The sequence below is a fragment of the Sparus aurata genome, chromosome 16 (genome assembly GCF_900880675.1).
Source record: "Sparus aurata chromosome 16, fSpaAur1.1, whole genome shotgun sequence".
Lineage (NCBI taxonomy): Eukaryota > Metazoa > Chordata > Actinopteri > Spariformes > Sparidae > Sparus > Sparus aurata.
Window position 1 is genome coordinate 30008796 of NC_044202.1, and position 23219 is coordinate 30032014.

General features: G+C 42.5%; 1 protein-coding gene and 1 long non-coding RNA gene across 4 annotated transcripts in view; one reads left to right on the top strand and one right to left on the bottom strand.

Moving 5' to 3' along the window:
- The window catches only part of LOC115566481 (uncharacterized), a 46864-nt gene extending 27929 nt beyond the window's left edge, over window positions 1–18935 (top strand). Inside the window, exon 3 of the long non-coding RNA XR_003980993.1 lies at window positions 18640–18935. This is a non-coding gene — a long non-coding RNA (uncharacterized LOC115566481). The remainder of the gene's footprint in view (window positions 1–18639) is intronic.
- The window catches only part of gpr68 (G protein-coupled receptor 68), an 89398-nt gene that overhangs the window by 28471 nt on the left and 37708 nt on the right, over window positions 1–23219 (bottom strand). The gene's annotated exons all lie outside the window — the stretch shown is intronic.

Below are 23219 nucleotides of genomic sequence, written 5' to 3' on the forward strand. Positions count from 1 at the left end.
CTACTGTTGTGCTAACTGTGGCTAATGCTCTGTGCTTGGCGCCCCGGTACTTCTACCACACTCCATACACATATAGAGACCGAAGCTAGGGAGCTCCGGGACAGAACCAGATACACAGAGACTTGGACACATCAGGAGAGAGCTTGAAGAAAAGTCTGCGAGGTAGTTGGACTCTGTGTTGCCCAGAGACGGCCGGGTACAACGGTATTGTGGCTGGACTGTCCAGCCCCGCCTTCCCGCAGGCTGCTGCCATTACCCTCTCAAATGATATGCAAACCACGCACTACTTGCCCCTCCCCTCAGGCCCCTCCCTCTCGACGCAAAAACAGTGACAGAAAGTTGAAACTGAAAATCAGTGACACTGAAAAAAAACTGACATTGTAAAAAAATCTGTCACTGAAAAAAAAGTGATATGAAGAAAAAATCTGAAGATTGTCATTGAAAAATACAAAAAAATCCCAATAAAATAAAATGATAAGATTTTCGGACTTGAATTATTTGAATTACTTTCTTTTTTCAGTGCCAATACTTGTTTCAATGCCAATACAACTGTTTTCAATACAAATGTTTCAATGACAATGTTTCTTTTTTCAGTACTGGTTTTGTTTTCAATGCCAATTTTTTTTTTGGATGCCAAAAGTCACCGTTCTGGCTCCATACAAATGTGCTATCCATAATATGGCCCAAACACAAAACAACATTACTTCAATCAAAAAAGTTGCTTCAAACAAAAAAACCTTTACTTCTATCAAAGGAAACATTTTCAATCAAAGAAAAACAGTGTTCAAATGCATTTTTTTGAGTCTCAACTATATTTTTGCATTCACTTTTTTTCTTTGATTGAAAAGGGGTTTTTTGATTGAAGTGAAGGTTTTTTTTATTGAAAATATATATTTTGATTGAAGCAAACTTTTTTTGGATTGAATAATAAAGACACAAATCTACCTTTATAAATATCGTGCAGCCCTAGTAAATTGTGAAAGGGATTTTGTTTTTTAAAAATATTAAACATTTTAACATTAAGACACATTATGATACAATAAGGTTAGATGACACCCATCAACCCTGGACCCTCATTAAAACAAAGAGAAATGGGGGGCGCTAGCGAGCAACGGTATGTGAGGACGTGTTTGTGCAGAGCTCCCGATCGGGGCAAACCTTTTTTTTTAAATAATACTTTTATAAAACAACTTTGTATGGACCGTGTTTATCTCTGACAACTAAACAACATCAGTTCATCACACTGACAGCTTCATTTTGTCATAATACAAGACTAAACGACAAAATGCCTTAAGTGAAACGCAACAAGAAGGAGGCCACTGCTAAAGCCTCGGACCCCGCTGAAACTACGCCCGCAAATGAGGAATCTTCAGACGAGGAGACTACAGACCTATCTACTGTCATGGCTGCCATTGCAAACAGCGAAAATAGGATTTTGGCACGGATAGACTCAAGTACAGCTGACCTGAGCGCCAAGATAGATGCGCTCCTGGGGGACATGGCGAAGCAGGAGACCTGCCTGAGCAAGTTGGAGTCCAGCCTGAATACATACTCGGCTAGGATGGCTACTACTGAAAACGAGGTCGACATGCTAAAAGCGAAAGTCTCTTCACTCTGCCAGAAAGTGGAAGAAATTGACGGTGGACAGCGCCGATTTACCGCACATCTGGTGGGGAAAAAGGAAGGTTTCGAGTCGGGTGAGGGGCAGCGGCCCACGGCGAGTATCGCTAAACTACTCCAGGAGCTACTGGGCCTAAACTTCACCCCGACCCTGGATGCAGCATACCGCGGCGCCAGACGTGCTAATGAGGGGGGCCCTCCCAGAGTCATCATGATCAGATTCCCCTACCTACGGGAACGGGATGAGGTCTTCCGTACAGCGGCCCACTCGGCCCGCTCGGCTGCCCCTGCACAACAAGAGAGTGAGCATATTTCCAAACTACACAGTGATGGTTGCGAAGAAGAGAGCGGCCTTTGCCGAAGCTAAGCGTCTACTCCGAAGCTGCCAGAATGTCAAGTTTGGTGTCCGGTTCCCTGAGGTGCTCCGCATCACCGACTCGTCTGGTCGGGAGAGGTGATTTGAAGATCCAGGGGCAGCGGTGGAATATATTAAAAAGAACTTGGAGCCCAAGGACACTGTAAGTTGATTTAACCAATTGGACAATGGAGACTAGATAATAACAAACTGGTGAGTCCAAATGTGAAAAGCCTTTTTTTTTTTTTTCCTCTTCTTTCCCTTACTCATATGTTGAGTCACTTTACTTTTTTACAGCATACCCAAATGGAAACGCTTATAACACAATAACTACAAGCTGACAACCTCTCGTTTCTGAAAATGTGCTTATTTCGCATGTCCCATACACACAACCAAAATTACATCAGTTCAAACATGGCTCTAAAACATTTTTCTTGTCTTCGAAAATAATAGGTCATATTTGAATAACAATAACTAGGATGTGCTTTATGTAAGGCATATGGCAATATACCACATACCTTCTACATCTTGCCAACTACACCTGGATGAAATTTTAGACTTCTAGGCCTAACCTTATGGGAGTTATGGAGTTTTTAGTTTGTGGTGTCACTGGCGTCCACGAACCTCTCCAAAACGTCTCCAAATGGCCAAATTGTGCCAAATGCTTTTACTCACGTCTGTGACACTGGAAATATTACTGAAGCATTTTGGTGACTATAAAACCTTTCTCCATGATTCAAAACATCATTTTTTCACACATTCATTTGATGGGTGGTTGGAGGGGTTACCACACACATCTAGGTGGCCATATTGAGATATTGTCATGTGACAAGACACTAAAGAATAGTAACCATTATACAAAAATGACAGACTATACTGAACTGAATTTCAAACAAGGATTTTATTATCTTTCAATATACTATTACTGTATGTACAACTGTGCCAATATCAACAAAATATGAACAATAAATGAACTATATACAAAAAATATAGAATACGAACTAAATATGAACAATATACAAAAACTAAAAAAAACTGAAAAATGTGTATAATACGTAAAAGGTAGTGGAAAACGTATAAAAAACAAAATCTACAAAAATGAAGTAAATACAACTGTACATGGACAAAACTGACGTAACTGGACATTTTGGGCCATGCTACATCCCATTTTGTGTGTGCCACTCATTGCAACAGTCCCTTGTGGCAACAAAACACAAGGGAACACCACATGTAGAACAGCCAACGGGCGTCTTTTTGTGGCAGAGTGAGCAGAGCCGTCTGCCGACACCGCCTGCATCCCGCTTAGCCACATTTTGCCCCTCTATGAAATAATGCAGCTTGTGGGTTGCTGCTGGGTTTGGGGGTACAGTGATGCTTGAGGTGGATGGCTGGGATGTTGACGCAGGCCCTTGGTCTGCAAGCTCTTCAATAAGGGCCTGACGGAACTCTTTCTGAGTCATCGACAGCCCCCTCTGACACTGCTGGTACAGGACGTGGGCGTTCACAACCGCAATGTCCAAAAAGTGATAGAAGAATGTCTTGTACCATTTCATTGTCTTGTGTGTTGCGCTGTAGTAACCAATGAGTTCATCTGACAGGTCAACCCCCCCCCCCCCCCCATGTGCTGGTTGTAGTCCTTGACTGCTGCTGGAATGGGGACATCGATCACCGCCCACTGTCCAGCTGTCTTCACTCTCCTTCGGGCTGTATCACCAGTGAATGCCTTGTGAATGGTTGAACACATGACAACCTCTCTAGTGTCCATCCATTTCACAAAAAGGAGTTCGCTGTCCCTGATCCACTTGATTGTCCCCCGAGGAGTGCCCCTGGTGAAGTCATTGATGGTGGTCTTGGGGAAACCAACCCGGTTTGTGCGGATGGTACCACAAGCCCCTGACATGACAGAGTCATAGCTCAGTCCTTTTCCAGCGCTGGGTGACTTTCCCTCATAAACAAAAAAATTCCATGTGTAGCCAGTGCCAGAATCTGCCAAAACAAACAGTTTGTATCCCCACTTAGTGGGCTTGTTCCTGATGTACTGCTTTATGGAGATTCTGGCCTTTGGTGCAACCATCCTCTAATCAATTGCGATGTGTTGCTCTGGCTGGAAGTAGGCTTTGCAGGCTTCGACAATCTGGCTGTAAAGGGGCTTGATCTTGCCCAAGGCGGTCATAAGCCGGTGTCCCCCTCTTAGCTGTATTCTCCTCATCTGCTCTGATGTCACTCATGTGGAGAGCACGAGAAATCCTGAGGAATTTATTTCGGGACATCACAGAGGGGGGGAATGGAAGGCTATAGAGGCGGGACCCTTTCCAGTAATCAGCCAGCGTAGAGCACTTGACCATCCCCATGTATATTACCATGGCAAGGTAAGAAAAAATGTCAGCTATGTCGATGTTATGCCAGACCTCTTTTTTCCCTTCATGCCTCTTTGCTCCATAGGCATTAGTGTTTTCCATCCAAGTCCCAAGCACTGCATCAGTGAAAAACAGTCTGAAAAACTGCAGTGGACTGGTTGCCACTCTGGTCTCCTGCTGTGGTCCAGGCTGTCTCACCGGCATTAAGGCAATCCCCCATCGTCATCCCCCACATCATGCCACTGTTGTTCCTCTTGTGTGGGAGCTAGGTGCACTGGAGGATCCTCCTCTTCTGCCCCTCCCCCGGGCACATCTGGCAGCATGGGAACGTCCAGCAGTTGGTGTAGAAGCTGCAGCGTCCCCTGAGCCAGAGGGGGCAGTGGAAGACGCAGCGGGGGAGGTAGCACTGGTGGATGCAGAAGAGGATCGTCGGCGCTTCTGACGACCGCCTTCAGCAGGAGAGGGGGTTGGGCGTCTGAGTGGCTTACTTTGAGGCTCCCAATCCACATCACTGTCTTCAGACTCAGACCTACAAAACACAATGCAATGCACAAATGTTACCAAATATAATGAAAAAATATATAAATGCATTTCAATGGGGTGTTATTTACATAGGAAACAAATAAACACATATATATGATATTACATATTACAGAAAAACATCAGGAAAATAACTGTAAATAAACAGAATAATTGAATAGGGGGAATATTCCCGGTCTGTGGTCAGTGAAAAAGATCTAGTTCAATTTGTTTACAAGCTTGATAAAAAAAAAAAAAATCTAAATAAAAGGCAATGAGGGTCAAAAAGAATTACAAGGATTACATAACTTTAGTTGAGTAGTTGAGTAGCTAGCTAGCTAGCTAGGCTTAGCTAGGCTAATTAGGCCCTAACCATTTAGCATCATTTATGAAATGCTAATGTATACTGTACTGTTCACTGTAATCATAAAAACCCCCCACCCACTAACTTTCATTCAAATTTCACTCATGGCTAAATAAATAAACCAAACATGATCAAAGATAACGTTACTCACCGATCTAAGATGTCGTCAAGGCCCTGAGCGAACATCTCCTCTCTCTCTCTCAGAGTCATACTCGCCGTCTTGACTCTCATCAGACGATGCTATGGTCCATTCCTGGTCTTCTTCCTGGACATTTTTAGATTTATTCGTGGCTTTCGCCATTGTAAACTCTGAAAATGCCTACAACAAGATTTAAATGTCCGATGCGTCCCTTAACTGTGCGTCCGCTGCGTGAAGTGAGCCTACTGGTCGCCAGACGCAGCAATATCCCTCGGCTCATACGTAACTGATCTGGGCACGCCTACCCTCGTTGGAAAGGTAAAATAATTGGCTAGAAGCCTGGGTGATTGACATATCGATAGCCAATACGCTATCCCTATACTAAGGCAGCGAAAAACAGTAAACAAAGCCTATTGGCCCTTCAAACAGGCAGCGCTCGATCTACTTCACGGGCTGTGCTGGGGTGAAAACTGAACAGAAAAAGAGGGGGACACTTTTATTTTGTAGCCAGCAAAGTTATGAAAACAAGCATACCCAACATCACCATACAGGAACTAGAGAACATTTCGATTGCGGCCGGGAAAGTATGAATTCTATTTGCCGAACAAAGTTGGTAGACGGTAAACAAATGGATTTACAGGACGATATTCACAAGCTGGAGTAATTTTATGAAAAACCATTTTGATGCTTTTGATCAGTGGATTCTTACGGACAACTGGAATATAAATAATTGAGGAATGGACACATATGACAGCTTTATGGCGGCGTCAAAGGTAGGGAGTCGCCGTGTGTTTCTTGTGTCTCACGTTTACCATGCTGGTAAATATCAACGATTTATGGTTTGGTGCTCATGATTTTTGCAAAATCAACTGGATGAATGAATTGTGAAGATTCTACCCTTTCTAACGATGTATAGTATGTCCGTATTGATGTACGCTGAAGTGGGATACGTCACTGCGCAGTGTAGACATACAGTCATTAATCTGAAATCACCCGTCGGCGGGCGGGTGGGTGCGGAGAGGTTAAGAAATTGACATTTTATATTTCATGTACGCTTAGTGTCTGGTGTTTCGGCAACAATACAAAGACTTAATTCCTCTCCCCTATTTTATGTTATTATTATTTTTATTTTTTTCTCTGTGTACGCATGTACCCTGAGTGGGTATGTGTGTATACTTATGCATATCATTTGAATATGGCACCCTCATAATGTGTAATGTGTTTTTATTTTTTATTTATTTTGTTAGTCATACAGATATAGTAGAGAGATGTCTGTTAACATGGAGTGCATGGAAAGCAATTTAAAGGAGAAGGATGGGTCATATTGAGGCACCCTGGTTTGCTGTCTGTTGTTGTAAATAATTTTTCATTCTTTCATATTCGCTTTTTGAGCTAGAACATAAGGGGAATCCATAACCCAGTGAAGCAAAGTAGGGTGTTTGCACATATGAAAACATTAGGAAGTGACATCATATTTCTACAAGAGACCCACTTACGATCAAGTGAATGTACAAAGCTAAAAAAAGCTTGGATAGAGCAGTTATTTTGTTAAAAAATGAGGATAGAGCACGTGGTACAGCTATTTTGATTAGGAAGGGCATCCCATTCATCCCATCACAGACAGTGTGTGATTCCAGGGGAAGATAAGTTATAGTGACTGGCAAATTGTATGGTACCCAAGTAACATTAGCTAATGTATATGGACCCAACTGGGATGGCCCACTTTTTTTCACCAACTTTATAGCAGTATTACCAGATCTCAATAACAACCAATTGATACTGGCGGGCGATTTCAATAGTGTTTTACACCCGAAACTAGACAGATCGAATCCCAGACCTAACAGTAAGATTTCAAACTCAGGTGCAGTTATCCAGTCATTTATAGACACGTATGCACTTTCTGACCCATGGAGGAGAAACAACCCAACTACCAGGCAGTACTCTTCCTTCTCCCCAGTTCACCACTCCTTTTCTAGGATCGACTTTTTCCTAGTAGACAGCAGAATTCTCCCTATGGTCAAGGATAGCCAGTATAATAGCATAGTTATTTCTGACCATGGCCCAGTGCAGCTGGATATATGTTTCCCGGAGTGCATCAAACCACGCCGTACGTGGTGGTTTGATCCTCTGTTATCATCTAGGGACTCTTTCAAGAAATTCATCTCCCAACAAATTGATAGTTTTTTGGAATTCAACCTTACACCAGATGTGCCACTAACCATGGTGTGGGAGGCCCTTAAGGCCCATCTCAGGGGCCAGATAATATCATATACAGCTTATGAGAGAAAGAAACGCAAACAACACTTCAGGAGACCTGTCCCACAGCATAGCAGAGGTGGACCGTAAATATGCAGACTCCCCAACGCCTGAGCTCTACAGAGAAAAATTGTTAAAAACATACTATTATTGTTTTCTCAACTCCATAAAATGAAATTATGCATTTTAAGGCATTTTAATCAGCGTTATCCCACCTGACTGAAATCGTTACTCGGTATGACACCTAATGTTTCCACTTGAAATGTCATCTTTACACAACCTAAATATTATTGATATTCATCAATAATCCATGCTTACATCAGAGTAACAGCGGGACAGTCGACTAAGGGACACATAACATATTTTAAAAACTTTAAGCAATTTAAAGTGTTCAAATACTAAAAATGCTTAAAAATACCATTATTAAAATATAATATGCCAGCAATAAATTTAAATGTGCATAATAATGTGTTAATATCACAATAAGAATGGAAATTATACAAATAAAAGCATAAAACAGTACTACTGTCAAATATGTGTCATTCTGTATAACAAATGACACTGTGGGGTAACAGAAAATAACTGTTATCCTATATGACAAAATTGTTATCCAGTTTGACAAAACTCCATTTGAAACTCAATCAGGCAGTTGTTTTGGCTACCTATAGAAATCTGCAAACTTGACCCTCAACATTAAAGTGTATAATTTCACATAAAACAAACAAATTTGCATAAAATCAACATTATATATGTTTTTTAACATTATCCCATATGACACAGGATTTTACAACATAGTGTACCAGTGACTGAAAAGAGTAAATAAAGCACATTATATAAACCACTTATTAACCTTTCACCATTGTTTAAGGGTCCTTTCGGGTCTTCCTGATGGCCTAACTTCATGTCTGATAATGTGTGCCCCATAATGCCCCGTAAATTTGCTCCAGCTTGCTTGTTATCTCGGATGACATTGGCTGACATACCAGTTTTGGGACGAGCTGCTCAAAAGCATAACAATCCACTGGATGTCTAATTTTTTGTAACATTTTCACATATCGAAGGCAACACTCATAATAATGCCTAGGGCAGAGATTTTTTAATTTATTTTCTTTTCAACTTTTTTGCAGCTTTTTTGCATTTCACCATGAGGTCCGGACAGTTATCCGGTATGACATTTTGTGACCATTGTGTCTAATAACTCTTAAACTTTGTAAAACCCTCAATACATGTTCCTATCATTAGATAAGCAGAGATTAACAGATTGAATTAATGTGTTTTTTTGTGTTTTTACTCCATAAGTGTGCTTTGGACATCAAAATTGCACGTCACGTCATTGTGCCCTCTGTCTGACTATTTTTGTACTTGTCCTTGTATTTTTCTGTTTATTATTTTTGTTTTGCTGTTCTATTCTTGTTTAAGAGCCTTGAGGGTGGGAGGATACATTTATTTTTGTGTCTACGTCTGTGAGCTGTATGTTTGTTAATGAAAAACTGCAAAATAAAGTAAAAAAAACAAACAAACAAACAAACAAAGAGAAATGCCTCAAGTCTCAAATTAAAGCATAAATAATCATTTAAAAAGTAAAATTCAGTTTCACTAGTGTGGCCAGGTAGAGACCAAAGTCAGATTTAGTGTTACAGGCTGCAAGACTAAATTACATTTACAATTAATGGTTCTAATAAATAATTCTTGATCAATTTATTAACCAAAGCTTGATAAAATCACTCACTCCAAATACTGCGTGATTACAAAATTAGGTCATTCCAGACTGATGTATAAAGCCATCAAAGGTATCAGCTGCAAGTTCCTGTTTTTTTTCACATCACAATATATATTCCAATATCGTGTAGAGATGCACAGATCGATCGGCAACCGATCGCAATCAGCCAATAATGCCCCTATCGGTTTGGATTGGAGTTCTCAAAATAGATCAAAGCAGGCCGATCAGATGACGTTTCAATATAGAGTGCACTGACTGCATGCAGGGCGGGAATTTCATGGCGGCAACAGCAGCCACCCGCACTTTGGCCTTGATGCCGCGTGAAAAAAATCTCATCGTACGGCCACAGTGGCCTTTGTGCCCCTGGCCCGTCAGCGTAGTGGGCTCCCCTTGAATTATAGCCACCTGAGTGCACAGTAGTCACTCACAGTAACTTCCGTGAGTTCACGGTTCACGCAGGTGGAGTCTCATCATCACATCGATGGTCTCACGTGAAAGCCTCTCAAACAGCAGCAGCATCTCAAAACAAAAGAACGAAACTTACAGCACAGCGAGCGAGCGCAGCCGGTTTTGACATGATACGTAACTGACTTATGTGGTAGGATTTACACTACTCACAATAAGTTAGGGATATTGTGAGAGACTCAGTGGATTTCATACATACGGTGTTTGTTTCACTTCAGAGAGTTTTGGGATAGAGAGGCAATTGTATTGGGGTGATAGACACACCTCATTTTGTGTTTTCCACGTAATGGTCTCACTGTGTACAGTGTGCCTTACATATTGGGGCCAATACCAAAAAACTAAAAGACAACCCTTTTCAGTGTGGCATCAATTTCAACTATCTGTGGGTATAAAAAGCTGGTATTGTCAGTAAGTCATTCCAAGTTCATCATTCAAACAGCCATGAACACACGACGTCACTTAACGGACGAGCAGCACCAACTGGCCATAGCGCGCCTTCGGGTCGGTGGCAGGCAGTCAGATGTTGCTCATGAACTTGGTGTGTCTCAAAGTGTCATCAGCAGACTTGCATCAAGACACAGAACTACTGGCAGAGTTCCAGACAGACTCAGGAGTGGAGCCCCACGAGTGACAGACCGCAACGATGACCAGTACCTAAGGACCTATGCACTCAGACATTGTTATGCAACTGCCACACAGCTGCAGGCCCAGTTACGAGATGTGAGGGGTACTAGGGTTTCCAGACAACCCATTTGAAACTGACTCCACCGCTTTGGCTTGAATGCCAGACGACCGTTGCAGGTGACTCCACTGACACCAAGACACCCCCGTGAACGTTTGCAGCAGGCACAAGACCATGTAACCTGGACAATGCAGCAGTGGTCTACCGTCCTGTTCACTGATGAGCGTCGGTCACTTTGCAGAGAAATGATGGTCGTCAGCGTTGCTGGAGAAGGCGAGGTGAGCATTACGCCGAGGTCAACATGGTCCCCAGGGTTCCCTTTGGTGGAGGAGGTGCAACAGTCTGGGCAGGCATCACCAGTCAGCGCAAAACAGATTTGGTTATTGTAGATGGCTCAGTCACTGCACGTTCTTACCTCAGAGACATCATAGAACCCATCATCATCCCCCAATTCTGCCAGCACACCCCCAATTTTCTGTTCATGGATGCTAATGCTCCACCACATCGTGCCAGAATTGTCACAGCTCGACTTCAGGAAGTTGGAGTGCCTCATATGGTATGGCCAGCAATGTCCCCTGACCTGAACCCCATAGAGCACGTCTGGGACCAGCTGAAGCAGAGACTGGATGATCGTACCCCACCCCCACGTGAACTGCGTGTAGCACTTGTGGAGGAGTGGAATGCATTGCCTCAGAACAACATCATGAGGCTAGTGAGGAGCATGAGACGTCGCTGTCAAGCTGTCATTGCGGCAAATGGTGGAAACACCCGCTACTGACATTGTCAATTTTTGTTATTTGGGGCTATCCTTGTTATTGTCTAAATTTTTGGGGTAATAAATATTAAACTAATGAAAATGGTGTTTCTTCTCATTCATTATTAGTAATATCAAAGGGAACTTTTACTTATTTCATTAAAATTCAGACCAAATAGGAAAAGCACTCATGTAAATAACAATATCCGTAACTTATTGTGAGTAGTGTATGTGTGAGTTTCTCAAAGCAATGGCAGACGAGTGGGGAATAGAGAAACACGCCCTGGTTCTCATCACCAACAATGCTTCTAACATGAGTCCGGCTGCTGAGCTTGGCAGCTGTCTTTAAACAGTGAAACACTACATTTAAAACAAATTTAAAAAAAAATAATTTTGATATTACAGTTACACTATACAATATTGAAGATGCTGTGAGGTGTTACTCAAAAGATAAGTAAAATTAAAGCTGCAAGCAGCGTTGAACGGGCCCTCGCAGTCCACGCGCGTCATGTCATGCTGCTGTCGATGCATGCTGCCGTCGGGGCATGCTCAAGTAACACCTACCGCTGAGGAAGTCGTTGCTTCATAATTCTATGGACTGTTATTGCCGGTTTGAAATAATGTATGCTGAAGTCAGAAAAACTGTGTGAACTGCTGCATGATTCCCCGGACAAAGACTGAGACAATGCTCCGCCTCTGGAGCTGGCTGAAGTGAATGTGCACACGAGGCATGATGCAATTAAATAGTTTCAGGAAGTAGCTGAGTATCATCCTCCAGTAGCCTCACAAACCTTCCAGCCTCTCACACAGTGGTAGGCTCAATCTCCCCTAATGCTTTCAAAACACTGGATGACGTCACCTTTGTGCTAAACCAGTGTTCACTGCACAGATATGGATGTTCCATCTCACTCTGTTTGCTCTTGGGAGTCTGTGTGCCACCACTGTGTCACGCACACTGGTTCTCTCTGGAGATCTTGAAAAAAAATCCATAAAAGCCAGCCAGGTCAGAGAAGAACTGATTAACTCATGGGATGTGAGATGTCACCTGCTGCATGATGAAATCTGAAGAAGAGGACGAAATTGCAGCTCATGGGGGAGTTGCTGTTGTGCTTGTCCCTCTGGGGCTTTAACAGCCAAAAGTGTAAGTCCTACATCTAAAGTAAGACCATCAGCCGAAAGCCAACAAGATTTCCTACATGTCTATGTAAATATTGTCTATGTGAAGTAAAATATGTCGGATCCAAATCAAGCTGAAGAGAACTTTTTCTACAGTTCTTCCAGCTGTTCTCCACTGTAGCTGTCACGCACTGTAGTTCACGCAATACCAGTGTTGGGAATAACGGCATTAGAATAAATGGCGTTACTAACAGCGTTACTTTCTTTCAGTAACGGGTAATCTAGCCAATTAGTATTTCCATCGTTACAACGCCGTTACCGTTACCGACTATTGAATGTGGCGCGTGACAAAGTGAAGCTGATCACTGAAGCTGTTGTCATCCATCTCGGCTCTCAGCCACCGGAGCTGCAGAGCTGTATTTTTTTTCCTCCGGTGAGGGAGGAGGGAGGAGCGAGACAACCGCATAAGTGGTGATGATTGGCTCCATAACGTTGAGTGAGAGTTCTTAAGCAGCCTCACACACTCAAACTAGCAGAGGGGAACTGCGGCAATGGCGAGTCCGGAGGGAAAGTTAATGTTTTCAAAGTGGAAGTACAGACACTACTTTAATCACCTTTGTCCACATCCGTTGTAAGCAACTCTGAGCACACCTTTTACAAAACTAACACTGGCCAAAACTCTGTTGCTGACATTGTTGATGATGATAGCAGGCCAGGTGTGGCTAACAAGTGCTCTGCTAACAGCTTCACAAAAACTTGTGGCACAGACTGAACTGAATGCAATGATAGACAGATATGTTGTTAAGAACTTGCTCCCGTTATCAACAGTTGACTCAGACTCCTTCAGAGCACTCATTGGCAAAATGTTGGGGAGAGGAGGTGCCAGTCCGCCACGAAGAAATACATTTTCTAAATACATATGTAGATGCCAAGTAGCTAAAATGACTGCCGAGCTCAAAAGGGGGAAGAAATAAAAGTAACGCAATAGTTAATTTCCTGGTAACCAATTACTTTTACAGTGGACTAATTTCGTCACTAACTCAGTTAGTTTTTGGGAGAAGTAACTAGTAACTAATTACTTTTTAAAAGTAACATGCCCAACACTGCGCAATACATACCGATTATAAAATCAGAAGACGGCCTAAAAATCCTTAAAATTAAAACTGTGATGATTTGAAAACCGTACGAGATTTTTAAAAACTGAATACATGCCCAATAGTTTGAGGTCTTCTGACTCTTTAAAAGTTAGAATGGTGTGTCTAGCTCAAAGTATGAGGGACAAGGAGAGGTTGAGGGTCAATGAGTTTTGAAGAGAATTTGAAGATTTCCCCATTTACTTTCAATTCAAAATAATTACACTGCGACCAGAGCGCCATCTATTGGCCGATTTGCACCAAATTTTACACAAATCCTCATCAGGCCATACCACACAATGATGAACATTCATGTGATAATCAGACAGCATTTTGTAAAGATATGCAAGATTGTCTGTTTTCAACACAATATGCAGGAATTTGTCATTTGATATTTCGGACAGTTTATGGACTATCAAAATTCTTTTGATAACTTTTTGTAAGGAGGGTCCACAGATGCTACATGCAAAGTTTGGTGCAAATTGGTCAAATCGTCTAGGAGGAGTTCGAAAAAGTAGGTTTTTCATTGTTTGCAAATGTGCGAATGGAAAGTTACTGCAAAAGTGGGCGTGGCCTACATCAAACAATTCAGCTAAATTCAGGGAATACATAGATATGAGGATTAATAATGTGGAACATAAAGTGGGACGTATGAGTGAAAAAGTCTTTTGCGTTGAAAATAGCGCCATCTGCTGGTCATTTTTGGTGTGTGAGTCACAGGGGCCATTCTATAGCACCTCTATGAATTTTATTTCCATAAGTGTTATGGTGTGGGCACAGGGCCAAATATACAATTTAAGTGACACCAGAGCATCACCTTGTGGTCATCGCCTAAAGATTTGCACAGGGCCTCAGGGGCTCATGGGGAAGTAGTATCCTGAGTTTCATGTCATTAGACCACACCAACGTGGAGATATGCAACACTTCCTGTTTGAAACCAAATCTGCAGGAAGTTGTTCGCCTGGGAGGAGTTCGAAAAAGTTTTTTCGACATTTTGCGACGTAGCGAAAAAAAAACGGGTGTGGCCTATACCACAAGATTCAGCACAATGCACTGAACGCGTGGATATAAGGTTTTGGAATTTGTGTAAAAGTATATGGGAGTTATTAGCCAAAACGCGTTTTCCTTAATAACAGCGCCACCTAGTGGTGGAAATTCAGGACGACAATAGATTATAACATTTTTGGGGTATGTTCAGGCAGTGAAAAATGCGATAATTTTGGACAAAGGAAAAAAAAAAGAAGAATAATAATAATCATTACGATTACAATAGGGACCTCGCAGGTTCCCTACTCGGGCCCTAATAATAAAAATCATTTCAATTACAATAGGGTCCTTGCAGGTTCCCTGCTCGGGCCCTAATAAAAATCATTTCAATTACAAAAGGGTCCTTGCAGGTTCCCTGCTCGGGCCCTAATAATAATCATTACAATTACAATAGGGTCCTCGCAGGTTCCCTGCTCGGGCCCTAATTAAAACTGCGAGCAGTGATGAACGGGCCCTCGCAGTTCGCACGCGCGTCGGGGCGTGCTGCTGTCGACGCACGCCGCCGTCGGGCTACTCGCACAACACCTTCCGTTTCTGTTTTTCCTGTGATTTGGTGGGCTGTTTTTCCTATGATTTGGTGGGCTGTTTCTCCTTTCGTTATTATAGAATGTCTGAAAAGGCTGAAAAGCTGAATGCAATATATTATTAGCGTTGGAATACGCAGTACAATGTCCAACATAACATTAGCATAGGCAAAGCATGCTAAACAGCATGATGGCTTGACATACTGACTGTTAACCACAGCTGTGTTTTGTGTTATTTAAAGATCCCATATCATAAAAAACACGTTTTCTCTGCTCTCTACATATATAAGCTGGTCCTCCCTGAGCCTACCAACTCCCAGAATGAGGGAAACCAGTGATTCCTGCATGGTCTCTGCAGCCCACTAACTGGTAACAAGGCGCTCCTACAGACTGTTCAGATTCTGCTCCTTTCGTTATGTAACGAAAGGAGTCATTATCATAGGCCGACCTCCTCTGCGCGGTGATAGGAGATATCAGAGAGGGGCGCGTTCATCCCCGCGGTGAAGTTCGGTGTGTCCAGCGGAGAGACAGCAGTGTTTCACAACGTTGTCGCTCAGAGCTAGACACGCAATTGCTCTGTTGTTGGTTGAAATAATCAACATAAGTGCCTATATTCTGTCCCAGCTACAGAACAACAGAAGAGACCGTGGTTGCGTTTCCTTTTTAATGACAACGTGCCGGCTGCGGTTCGTGTTAGCTTGTATGTGTGTGCTAACCACTTTACATCGGACTGCTTCAGTAACGAGTGTCAGTACAACGCTGTCTTTGCCTCGACACTGATCCTCATAAAAGGATCAGTCTCAACCATACCGGACCGAGCAACTGCACCCGAGCCACCTTTAATTGTCGCCGCGATTTGATAGTATTTACAGTTGCCGACAAGTATGGTGAGGTCAGCTGGAAACTGGCTAACTAGTTAGCTCCACTTCGGTCCGCTACACAATGGCGTTTGAAGCGAGTGTGATGTTAATAATATTACGATGCAGGTTGGTTGTCACAGTAGAAAGTCTGGAAACATGTGCAGACTGGAGACAGAAACTATGTGAACAGTGTCCAAGAGTTTGGAGACTGTGTTTGAGACAAACACAGCTTTTGCTAGCTGTTAGCCATTAGCTACACGATATTAACTGTAACAACACATAAACAAACTAACATTATTTAGCCACACTAACCATTCTGAAACGTCCTGCTGCAGCCGCAGAGTCTGTACTTCTTCAGAAGCCTCTCCTTCTGGGTCCGATTCTGGGTCAAACTGGTTAGGTTGAACGAAAAAATCTCCGCGAGCCATAGTGTTACATCCATCGTAAACATTAGCGCATGCTACCGTTAGCATAAGGGGCTTCCTCTCCCTTAGAGTGACGTAGCAGGCAAAGCTCCCCAAGTACGCATTGCCAGACGGAGCTCATTAGCATAAAAGGTGCAGGCACAGAAACAGAGTGCTCTGAATACAGCTCAGCAGAGCGACTTTTCGACAGCTGGAATGCAGGACCACAGATGTGTTTGGAGTAATACATATCGAATACAGAGTTGTTGGACCTCTGACAGCTGTGTGAAATTGATGAAAGACAGTATAATATGGGACTTTTAACCAAAGAAATCACTCAGTTGTTTAAATTGGCAGGGGAAGCCACTGTGTTCATCGTGGAAAAGTTGGTCAGAATCACAGCTACACACATCTTGTTTTGTGCCACACTGACAGGGCAGACACAACACACAAATGGCATTCTTAGCAAATTGGCTTGATTGAAAATTGTGTGCTGTGGCTTACTACCACTGACTTATCCATTATGTGGCTCTAAACATTACCCTTCAATTATTCCATGTTGTAATGTGCAATTTAGACAAAACTACCTGCAAATGACATGTACATCTGACTATGTTTGTCATCAATGCACATAAATGAGTGAAAACTACTGCTTCACTTGCCTTCTTTCAAAAATGTGTTTATGGCTGTCGATCAATGTCAAGCTTTCGATCCAATTTCTGCTTTGTTTGCTAGTTTTTATTCCATAAAGTGCGTGCAGCCACATTTTGAAGTTTCAATATATGAGGCTGACTTCCTGCAATGAAATGGAATTATCTAGAGGTTATCCAGAGGTTGCAAAGCACAAAGGATACCTGTGACTTGAAAGGCAACAATGCCATCTAGTGGCGACTTGTGTCACTCACATCATGTAGGAGCCCAAATTGAATGAGATAAAACTTAATTTATGTTTCCAGTGGGTGGCGCTATGGATATGACACAGTACTGATGCACAGATCTATTCATGGCGACTCCCTCTAGATTCCCTCTAGATTTGGCAGAGATAGGAAATACTACTATATATTATACTATATATTACTTACTGTGAAGTCTGTGGTGTCCAGTCTGTAGGAGGAAGACGTGAAAGTATGATGTATGGCAATATTTCATAAGGCCGCCAAATTCAAAATGGCCGACTTTGAATGAATGTCTAGATGTATTCAGGGCATGACTGTCTACATTTATGAGGAATTTTGTGGAGATGGGGCATTGAATGCGGGAGTTATAAGGATTTGATGCTTGACCGCAAAGGGGAAAAATGGCGTCCGCCGTCATGCCGACCAGGTTTGACACAGCTGAATGATTTCCATAACTTTTGTTCTTCAAGGCATGAAGAAGATAAGTGAGTTAATGTGAAGACTGTGGTGTTTAAGCTCTAGGACAAGATAATTTTCAAAGTAGGCATGAATTTGTCAAAAATGCCGCCACACATCAAAATATTCTATATTTCAAAATGGCGGCCAAATTCAAAATGGCCGACTTAGTATTGATGCTGAGATTTATTTGGGGAGACAGCCTCTACACTTATGAGAAGTTTGGTGTGGATAGGAAATTGTATGTTTAAGTTATAAAGCCTTGATGTTTGACCGCGAGGGGAAAAAATGGTTTCCACTGCCCCGCCCACTGAAGTATGTCGCAGCTGAAAGGTTTTAATAACTTTTGTTCTCCAAGGCATGAAGAAAATAATTGAGTTAATGTGAAGACTGTGGTGTTTAAGCTCTAGGACAAGATAGTTTTTCAAAGTAGGCATGAATTGGACAAAAATGCAGCCACACATCAAAATAACTGACTTCCTGTTGGACTAAGAGTAAGCATCCAAATGGGTTTTTTGTGCGTCTGGTCATGAGGAATATGCGTACCAATTTTCGTCCTTCTATGTACAAGTAGGAGGCGGGGCATCACAATAGGGGGCGCTACATAGCCCGCAGGTCACGGCCACGCCCCATGACAACACAGATCTCATCAGGGCAACTCCCTCTGCATTCCTGAGAGATTTGGCCAAGATAGGACATTTTATGAAGAAGTTACGAGGACATGATGCCTTACGGCGAAGGATTTGAATTGACCGCTCCATTGCGGCCAGCAGGTACGACATAGGATAAAGATTTTAATAACTTTTCATCTTCAAGGTCAGAGGATGCTATTGAGTCACTTTGAAGTCGGTGGTGTTACATCTGTAGGAGGAGATCTGTTACGTCCTCTTCCACCTCTGGGTGGTGTAGTTCTCCCTGTTTGTATTTTCTTTTGGCTGCTTGAGTTCTCTGCCTCTCCCTAATGTGTTTCAGGTGTGACTACTAATCATGGGGTGGAGCCTCTACCTATAAGAGCAGGTCTTCCTGCAGTGTTCGGGCTCTCTCTCATTCCAGCGGGGCCTCCATGCCAATTGTTGCGCCTGCCATTTTCCTGCTTTTGTTATGTTTTTCACATTCATGATTTCCTTTAAATTCCCTGTTTAATATCATTTTTTTGTAAATAAATTCCCTAGACACGTTCTCCTGTTGACTTTGGTCATTGTTGTGTTGCAGTCAGGGTACCTGGTTGTAACAAGATCATATAAGTACAAAGATTGGCAATATTTCAAAATGGCGGCCAAAATCAAAATGGCTGACTTAGTATTGATGCTGAGATTTATTTGGGGAGACAGCCTCTACACTTATGAGAAGTTTGGTGTGGATAGGAAATTGTATGTTAAAGTTATAAAGCCTTGATGTTTGACCACGAGGGGAAAAAATGGTTTCCACCGCGCCGCCCACTAAAGTATGTCGCAGCTGAAAGATTTTAATAACTTTTGTTCTCCAAGGCATGAAGAAAATAATTGAGTTAATGTGAAGACTGTGGTGTTTAAGCTCTAGGACAAGATAGTTTTCAAAGTAGGCATAAATTGGACAAAAATGCCGCCACACATCAAAATGGCTGACTTCCTGTTCCTGGAGTGACAGTAGAGGGTCCCCGCAGACTTTTTTGTGCGTCTGCTCATGATGAATCTGCGTACCAAATTTTGTTCGTCTACGCACATGTGGAAAGCAGGGAAGAACATTAGGGGGCGCTACAGAGCCCGCAGGTCACAACCTCGCCCAACGACATTAAATTATCACATTTTTCACTAGATGTGACATATATTCCAAATTTGGTGAGTTTTTGGGTATGTTCAGTCTTCCAAAACTGCAGTTAAAGCGCCGAATAATCCTTCCAATTACAATAGGGACCTCACAGGTCGATGACCTGCTCGGGCCCTAACTAGAACTGCAAGCAGTTATGAACGGGGGCCAAGCCCCCCGCGGGACTCGGACCCAAAATCCCACGGAGGAGTTCGAAAAAGTAGATTTTGCATATGTGGCAATTTAGCGAACGAAATGTGCAGCAGAAGTGGCCGTGTCCTATGTCAGAAAACCCAGCTCTATTCAGGTAACATATGGATTTAAGGTTTGCGAATGTGTTATTTAAAATGTGGAAGTTACAGGCAAAAACGCAATTGCATCCATTATAGCGCCACCTAGTGGAGTACATTTTTGTTTTGGAAGAACTGTGTCCTATTCTTTATGTACCATATACATTTCAAAGCGCTCAGCATAATAGTTTGGCTGAAATTAATGTTTGTTGTTTATCTTGTAATAAGCCACGCCCACATTGACCAGTCATGACCACCTTCAAGATATGGCCTCAGGATTGGCCCTACATCATACCGACCAAATTTCATAAAAATCGGTGTAGCCGTTCAAGAGATACAAACTTCCCATATTTTTAGCGCCCCCCTAGTGGCCAAAATTCGCCAAATTCAGCTCATCCCTTCCCAGTGTCATGGCAACCAAGGATCTTAAATTTGGTGTTAATAGCATTTAGTTTGACCGAGATATCAAACAGTTTACATTTCTATAGCTAGCTACAGAAATTTGTTCGATAATATATTCTGCATTTTTTGACTGAGCAAAATTCTTTTGATAACTTTAGACCAAGTCCAGCTGAAGAGTGTTCTAACCGGAAGTGGGCGTGGCCAATCGCAAAGTGATTCAGCTCCATTCAGGGAATCTGGGGATACAAGGTTTTTGAATGTGCGACATACGGTGTGGGAGTTATAGGCAAAAACTTGTTTTCCTAGGTTATAGCGCCCCTTGCAGGCGGATATATGTAGCTTTTTGTGTCTGAGATATTCGCAGGAGTCTGGACCAACCCTCCAAATTGCACCGCCCTCCCTTGCACGTTTTAGCCTGCAGCACCACTTCTAGCCGGAGAAAAATAAAAATCTTTACAATTACAATAGGGTTCCTAGCACCGCTGGTCCTAGGGAACTCGGCCCCTCGGGCTTGGCCCCTAACAAGTCTTTTTTGTTTCAAAAAAATAGTTATTTTCATTTTTTCGTAGCTGGGCCACTAAAATTACACATGGGGCCAGTAAAACTCGAATCTACTGGCCAAGCGGGTCAGTAAGAAAAAAATGTGTTGGACACTGTTACTGGTATTAAAATAATCAACATCAACATTTTCTTTGTCCCTGTTGGGCAGATTTATTTGCAACATAAAAAGTGCAAAACTTTTCACCAAACTATGGGTGAAGTTTTAGGAACAGAAAGTGCCTACTGCATACTGCAGATAGTAAATGTAAACATTCAGTTACAGCAAGGAAATGCTGACATGAAATGTGCAATCAAGTCCAAATAATAAAGTTTTTCTTTTGTAAAAAAAACAAAATCTTCATATGAAAAACATGTTTCAATAATAAAGTTGAAACCATTCAACTCTGCCATTTAAAATACATGTTTCATAAAGTGTAAACTATCCACTGTATACAGTGGATATTAGGGGTGCACCGATCTGATATTAAGATCGGATATCGGCCCCGATATTGACAAAATGGCTGGATCGGGGATCAGTAAAATGAAACAGATCCACGGGCCGATCCAGTTTTTTTTTTTTTTTTTTTATTTCTCCGTCGCAGCACATCCTACATCATTCTTCAGCGTTAGTGTGTCGCATGCTGGAAGAGGGCAAGTTGTTGTTTGACCAACTCTTTATTAGTTTATTCTCAGGTTCAGCTGCTATGTTTTATTTTGTATTCCTGTTTGCAGGACGTTACACTTACTCACGTCACATTTCTCCGCTGATTAGCTAGTAGCCCCGCCATCAGTTGTTAGCCTCACCGATCAGCAATTAGCCTAGCAACGCTAACTTTCAAACTGACGTACTCAACACTCTGTGGGCTGTCCATCGTTGCTCTGTTGGTCCTCCCTCCACCACAACCTCAGGGTTATTCACCGCCGGGCTGCTTTGTCTCCTCCTCTGCTGCTGCGGTCTCCCCGTCTCGCAGTGATGCTGGATGATCGCCCCCGCTGTGTGCATGGAGCCGGTGCTACTGACTTCGGTGCTAGTGTTCCCTCCGTGCTGACTGACAGGCGCTACATTCATTCTTTGTTTTGTTTGTTCCACTTTGTCACATGTGTCCTTGGGTACCCTGACAGGCGCTATATTAATTAAATGTATTATTATTATTATTATTATTATTATTATTATTATTATTATTATCATCATAATAATCATCATCAATGTTACACATGTTTACAATGTTCGGTAACTGTTTGATTATTTTGTCTTAGTTAGGAAAGTCTGGTGCCTTTAGTCCCTTTCACATGGTGGAAGGTATACAGTTTATGATTAATTCAACAACGGTATCGGATCGGTATCGGCCAATACGCTCAGTGCAGGTATCGGTATCGGATCGGAAAAAACTGGATCGGTGCATCTCTAGTGGATATGGGAAACAGTCTGCGTACAGCAGATAGTAAATGTAAACATTCCTTGAGATCGCCACCTGGTGGTCGCCGGTCGCTAACCACTCCGTGGTGGCGTTTCCCTCATCCACTGGGGTAGTGTACTTCTACTGTGAGTCTAGAGCCCAGTCTGACAGCGACATCTAGCGGCCGGGATGAAAACTGCACGCAAAATGTGATACTCCACGGAAGGTCTTTGAATTCGCGGATGGCCGAGAAATCTACGGTAATTCCGCGATCGCGGATTCCTGGGGGGACTATATTATGGACTATTGTTGCAGTGGATTATTGCTCTGAGTGGGTTCTTGTTAACTCTGAGTTAGTTGTGTCTTTTGCACCAATGTAATAATGCCGGCAAACCTAATAAACCACAAACGTAATAAAAATCTGCAGCATTTAATGTAATGTCTAACCCTAACCCGCGGACCGTTTATAATGTGAGGTGATTGAGACCCCAGCCCTCTAAACATCCTGGAAGGTGAAGGAGTTAAGTTTTTCGTGCTAAATTACATCAGGGTTCCCCCTACATGTAATTGACTGTGACGCACCGCCACGGCAAAATAAAAGCCGCCACACCTTAAAAATTCAGGCATAAATAAATCCGGTGTTAGAGAAAGGAAATATTTCACCCTCGTCTTCCAGCGCAGTCTTTGATGTTAACGAGCATGTTGGATATTTAGCTTGATGATTAACTAGAGGATTAAAATGGTCACTTAAAGCAGAGTCCTGCACGGGTCTTATTTTGCAAACCCGCCCGAACCCGCCATACTTAAAACCACATCCGACTCATTTTCCGACAGTAGCACAAATTACATTCCGTACCCGAGCCGACCCGCTATAAATTGATACCGAAGCCTGAAAGAACATTTTTCACCCGTGCAGGACTCTGACTTAGATAACTCCTCTCTTGAAACAAATAATAAAAATAGTATTTCTTTACAATAATAGACGAATCTTCATTCCAAGCCCATGCAGGGGAGTTCATGATGGCTGTGTGAGAGCACTATAACCAGAGAAAAAAATAGAAATTTCCTAAGTAGCCTATGACATAAGTATAAACAGTATGATGACCCAAACTTTTTTTCCTCATATCAGTTACCAACG